This window comes from Belonocnema kinseyi, chromosome 1, assembly GCF_010883055.1.
Source record: "Belonocnema kinseyi isolate 2016_QV_RU_SX_M_011 chromosome 1, B_treatae_v1, whole genome shotgun sequence".
Lineage (NCBI taxonomy): Eukaryota > Metazoa > Arthropoda > Insecta > Hymenoptera > Cynipidae > Belonocnema > Belonocnema kinseyi.
In genome coordinates this window covers 151,494,503-151,501,435 of record NC_046657.1, presented here as the reverse complement: position 1 = coordinate 151,501,435, position 6,933 = coordinate 151,494,503, and positions in this window count along the sequence as shown.

Genomic DNA, 6,933 nt, shown 5'->3' with positions numbered 1-6,933 from the left:
GTCTGCCCTTATGTTTTGCCTTTTTTTCAAAACACTGGTAAGAAGAGAAAGAGATACGTGCCTACGCCAACATAACCTTTTTCCGTAAATCACAATTTTAAAATTTTTATTAGTTTGCAGCGTGCAAAAATACGTAAAATCAGTAAGTTTAAAAAATAAATAACGTTTTAAACAAATCTAAGATCCTTTCTGCAGTTTCATTAATAGACGAGTACCATGTCTTCGGATTTAAATCTAGGTATAAGAATAAGTGCAATTTCAGACTTAATATTAACCGATTGTTTTTAAATTCGGAGATAATTTTTATGGGCGTTGGAATAAAACTGCCAAAAGAAAACAAAAAAGATTCGGCGAAGCGTATCGAAAAACTATAATTTTCAACAAAAAAAAACAGATTCACATTTTAAATCCAATTTTTGATTGCATAAACATATTTCGAATTCTTGCAGAAATAATTGAAATTCAATTTGTACTCATTTCCGACAAAATTAGATAAAGTTTAAAAGAAAATAGAACTTGGGATAAACAGAAATTATATCCTGAACAATCTGATTTCTGTAAAGCTCAAAATATGCGCATAATCTTACAGATATATAATATATACTTATCAGCTTTACGATAAACATATTACTGTTTCTAGGGTCTAGGCTTCTCAATTATTCATTAAACACATAATACCAATAATAAAACGTGGTTATCTTTTTATATAATAAAAATATGACGCCACCTTTGCAGCTGCTGTTCTTGTAATCCATGATGTTTTTATAGTAGCTTGTACAGTCTTGTACAATAAAAAGTTTCACTATTAATATAGATCACATGCTTCATTTCAAATCAAGGTATTTTTCCTATTCTTCAATTAACTTTGAATAATTTTAATTGAAAAATGGTTACTGTGATCGGCCCCTGGGACACCCGTAACATCGAATGCTACCGATGGAAATTCTAGTATGACTGTATATCAAGGGCCGCTACAGCATGTTTCAAGTGTATTGAAAAAACGCATTGAAGGACATTAAATCTTCAATTCCCTGCTGCTTGGGAAGCTATTCTAATCAAAGTCGATCTATTGACTTATTGGGAACTTATTGTATGGGTAATTTCCTGATTCTGAGCCGTCTATTATTCGGAAAGATTCATGCTTGACATACTAGAAGTCTGGCAATTGTTGCCAGTAGATCGATATAAATCATATACCGCTTGTTTGTCTTACTTTGAAATAATTGAATATATCGTTTTTACACAAACAAAATTTTTTGACATTAACGAATCGGTGAAGCATATCGAGAAAAACTAATTTTTGCTGCAAAAAGATTCTTTTTCAGGCAAATAAAATTCTCATTAACCTTAAACTTGAGAAAGAATTCCACTTTTATCAAGAAGCAAACTTCACATGCAAATTCTAGGTCAATAGGGGCACTTTTTAAATTCCATTTTCGATTAAATAAACATATTTTGGATTTTTCCAGAATTAATTACGATTGAATTCCTAATCATTTACAATAAAATTAGATAATATTTGCAAGGGAATAGCAGTTGGGATTAAATATAAATTAAGTCCCGAAAATTCGGATTTGCGTATAGATAAAAAAATGTGCCTCAAATTAAAGATATATCTTACGATTATATTTACCAATATAATTGTAGATAACCACCATGGACACAAGTGAATAACAAATCCTTATGTTTATAGCGGGATACACTACTCCAGGGAGGCAATCTAGGGATTTTGACTGCTGAGATAGAGAAATGTGTAGTTAATTAGGAAATTCCGTTTTTGATTATTAAATTCATTCACGTACTCTTTTATAAACCAGCGTTGAAAATAATCCTCCTTCTGATGGGTGGATGGATTATTACAAACACATACACTCATACAGAAAACTTACAGTTCGGCGTTTACTTATAATTGTTAGTCGGATTGATACATTAGGCGAAACAAGTTCACAAGGCAAGGAATGGAGCGAACTCAAGTGGTGGTTGATTGGTCGACTTTTTCCACGTTAACGAATCCTCGGTCTTTTGCGGAATTTAACGTAACACCACCATCATTTAAGGCTCACTTTCTTAATTCCTAATTAAATGATATCCCATTCGATGTAACTTCTGTTACACCCCCTCCTCCCTGAACGGGTTAGGGTTAATGGGTTAAGACATTTTCTAATATTTCTAATTCTCTTTTGAAATCTTCTACTTCTTCTGTAGTTAGATCTAAATATACACAGTCATCTTTATCATCTGTTTGTCTTACTATTTTAAAATTAGCATTATTATTTGCATTATCTACGGGATCAAGTATTTCAGGATTGACATCGTTATTGTCTTTCCGTTAAGGCTCTAGTATTTCGCAATCAACGTCGTTGCTATCATTATCTACTGATTTAGGTATTTCAATTTTTAATAAATGTTGATATTCTCTATTAATCTCGACAAATCTTCCTAGTTTGTAATTAAAGTTAGAATCGTCTGGCATTATATGATGCCTAATTTTTCTGATCGGGCGATCATTGCAATACGTATCGTGAAATAGGTACAATTCATTAGCGATTAGTTTTTCGCAAAATCTACAATTCCAACCGATGTTGATGATGGTGACAGGAGTTTTTTCTCCAGTGCCGAATCCATTTCTTATCTCTGTAAAGCTAAATATCTGAATAATTCAAAGAAAAAATAAATAAGTAAAAAATTGAAAGAAAACAAAAATAATAATCTTTTAACGTCGATTCTAGTGTAACTGTCATCAAGAATCTGAAAAAATCTGTATAAATGAAGCCCAAGTAGGTGTAAGTGTAACCAGCAATAAACATCAGGTGTATGTGTTATTGTATGTTAAATTTCATTCGTTGTCTTTGCTTGAATATTTTAAAATATTATTCACATCCCATTCTCCGAGACTTTTTCCGGGAAAATTTCTTATCTCGTATATTTTATTTCAGACTATTCGCTTAATAAAATAAGAATCACCTTGAAGCCGAAACAACTTTTTCTGTTTTTTGTCACATTTGTTTGATAATAACTTTTTCGATTTTAATGTTCGCTCGCTTATTTCAAACTGAACCGGTCTACAACGAAGATTGTAGTGGTATGCTTGCGTATCATTTTCCCTGTCTAAATTTTATTGTACTTCTTCCTTAATTATCATTTTCCAAATAAGCCTTAATCACGGTCCTAATTGAACGATTGCACCTCTCGGTTGGATTGGCTTGCGGGTGATATTTCGGTATATTTACATGCCTAATGCCAAACTTAGTACCTAATTCTCGTATGGTTTTGTTTACAAACTCTATTCTGTTGTCGGTAAATAGAATCCTAGTTTTTCCCAGCAAGCGATTTTTTTTATGAAACTTGGTTTCTATTGTTTTACCATTCTATTTTTTAAAGGGGAATTAGTTAGCCCCATTATGACGGCAGTAACTACCGTCCGTGGTTCTTCGATGATTCTTTTGCCCGTAAAACCTACCTTTTTATTATTTGGTTTTAAAACTACCTTTTTATTATTTGGTTATGTACGCTGACAAATATCGTATTGTTTTACATATATAATAATATCTGAGTACATTCCCGGCCACAAATAATATTGAGTTACTCTGGCATGCATTTTCTCAGTACCCAAATGTCCTGTCTGTACCTCATTATAATTTTCGCGTGAGACCTGAATTCTTCACTTTTTTGAAATTCTCAATTTCCAAGGATTCTCATCCGGCAGTAAAGCTGATTTAAGTGGATCTGGTGTATAAAAATATAATTATTTCTCCCTAATGCGCCATTTTTCGTGCTCCTCGGGATTAGTCTGGACTTGTTTCATTTTTACTTCATACCATTCGTCTGTGTCATAATTGAACCCCTCATTCGTTTGTTCTATACAGCACGACAAAATTGAGGCTATCTACTGATTTGTTAATAGTTCTAGATAACGCATCTGGTAGCCAATTTGTAGCACTTTTTCTATATATGACCTCATAATCATATTCCCACAGTTAAAGTGCCCACCTGGCTAACCGCCCAGTTGTATTCTTTAGATTATAAATCCTTTTCAAGGCTATGTGATCAGTTACAACTATAAAGTTGTATCCTTTCAAATACGGTATAAATTTTCTGATTGCCCATTCAACCGCTGGACATTCTTTTTCTGAACCTAAGTATTTTTTCTCTGCACTATTTAAACCTCTGCTTGCATACGCGATAACGCAATTTTCACCATTTATTTTTGGAGTTAAAACTGCGCCTAACTCTATATTTCTCGCTTTTGTTTCTACCTGAAAAGGCTGAGTAAAATATGGATAAGATAAAATAGGTACCGATGTTAAGAGATCGTTAACCGTATTGAATGATTTTTCTTGTTCATTCGTCCATTCCCAATTTCTCTATTTTTTCAAGAGTCTACTAAGCGGTTTTATGAATTTAGCAAAGCTTGGCATAAACCTCCTATACCAACTGGCCATTTCTATCAATCTGTGTAATTGTTTGATGGTTTTTAGTCTAGGGAATTCGAGTATTGGTTTTATTTTTTTTCTCGTCAACTTTCAACTCCTTCTCATTAACCACAAAACCAAGATACTTTATTTATGAACAGCCGAACTCACATTTGTTTGCGCTGATCGTTAACCCAGCCTCATTAAGTTTGTTCAGGACAAGATTTAAGTAATGTGAGTGTTCGCCGAAGGTCTGAGTAATGACCACAATATCGTCCAGGTAACAAAATATATTTGGTTTTAATTCAGGTGTAATGATTTGTTCCATTAGTCTCTGGAATGTTGCTGAAGCATTGGACAAACCAAATGGCATTCACTTATTAGGGCTATTTTTGTGGATTTTGGCGAGTTTGGCTTCGCTTTCGTTGGAACTTTTTTCGGACTGTTAAAGCTGTGTTTGCAGTGGGGAAGATTATAACGTTTCTTTATCTTTTTCATATTTATTTTTTTCCTAACCTAATTTTTCCTCCAAATTTTGGTTTTGCTTATAATTTTTCTTTTGCGAATTTTTCTTTAGACTTCTTTATTACTATAGCATTTTGATCTTTCATATTTTGAGACTCACTCGTTTGAGTACCAACACTTTTGACTTCCATAGAGAAATATTTTTTATCGGTTTTGGTAAAGATTTCGGCTGTGTCTCCATTTGATGACAAATATGTGCCTTTTCTGGGAGCCACTATACTTGTTTTTCAAAATCTAATTTCATTCCAATATTTACTAACATATCATGACCTATAATTCCTGCAGATCGTAGATCTAGGACCAATCTAAACAATATTTTTTTCATTACGTGTCCGATTTAACTAGTATAAATACTTGTCCAGTAATGTCTAGTTTTTCGCCATTGGCTACTAATAATATTTGCGATGAGTGCTGATAAACTTCAGAATTGTAGGCTTTAACTTTTTCTAATAAGCTTTTTCCTAATTACGAGTGTGTCTCACCGGTTTCGACTAACACCCTAAATTGTTGCTGTTCGATGTCAGCCATAAGGTAAAATCTGGTTTCACCTGATTCGTCTGTTTCAGAATTTAATATTTCGGTCATTTCGATAATTTTAAAATGTAATTCCGCCCCTAGTACCCACCTAAAGCATTTCCGTGGTTATAAGATAAAAGTTAACACTCTCTTTTAAAATTCCCCGGCATGCCGCATACACAGCATGTCCAAGATTATTTCCTATGGTCGTTTTGTTGAGTTTTATTCGTTTGCGAATTTTGTTGTTGTTTTCGGATTAATACGTTTGGCGACACAAGTTCACGGGGCGAGGATCGGAACGAACTGAAGCGGTGGTTAATCGGTCGGATTTTTCCACATCAACGGATCCTCAGACTTTTCCGGAATTTTTCGTCACCCCACCATCATTCAAGACTCACTTCTTTCATTCCTAATTAAATGATATCTCATTCGAGGTAACTTCTGTTTCATATTTTCTACTCAGACAAGGAATGTATTAATGTATTATTAAAGATTTCGATCAACACCTTAACTAAAGAATATTCTAGCCCCTCCTTTGACTATGTGCGAAATAAATCCTACAGTCATTATCTTGATTATTATAAGCATCATGCTTGTCTTTCTGAGATATTCACATTTTATCAGATTTAAAATAAATTTATTACTGTTGATAGTGTCTACAATTCTTAATTATATTTGAAACACCCATTAACAATAAGAATATGTGGTTATCAGTATTGTAAAATACAAAACTTTATTATTAATAAAGATTACATAATTCTTCTACAATCAAGTTATTTTTTCTATGCTGACGTCAACATTATATAATGGTAAATAAAACATTTTCATTGTGAAAATTTTTTTAAATATTATAAATGACAAACTTCTTTACTGTTGAGTGCGTAAGAATTTTCATTACTGGGTTTTTATCTAAGGAATTGCGGAACTTATCAAAGCTGACACTGCCTTTCTCTATCGGCCCCTGGGCCCCCCTCATTATGGATTGCTACCGACGGAAATTCTAGTAAGACTGTATACCAAAGGCTGTTCCATCAAGTTGCCAGTGTATTGGAGAACCCCGTGGTCAGCATTGTCCGAGATATATGATTGGAATAATGTTGCACCCATTTTGAGTTTGACTTCAGGACATAGAATTACGTCTCTCGCGCGGCTAAGGGCGAGACTTAGAAAATGTCTTTAGCATTTGTTGGCTCTTTCTTTGTTAGAATGTATTTCAAGACTTAGCTTATTCCAACTATTTTCGGCCAGGCTTCGATACAATAAATTTAATCTGAATTGATGTTTTGTAAAAGATTACGAAAACTTCTTAAGTGAATATAATGTTGCTACAGTCTGTCAAGTTAAAGCGTGGGTGGCTTTACTCGCAGTCGGTAAGGTTTATCGACATGATTTTGGTGTCAAAATATTAAGAAGAGCTTCCTCTTTCATGCTTTTTGATTTAACATTCAGTTTGCTTTCAATTCTCATCTTGTTACCACGT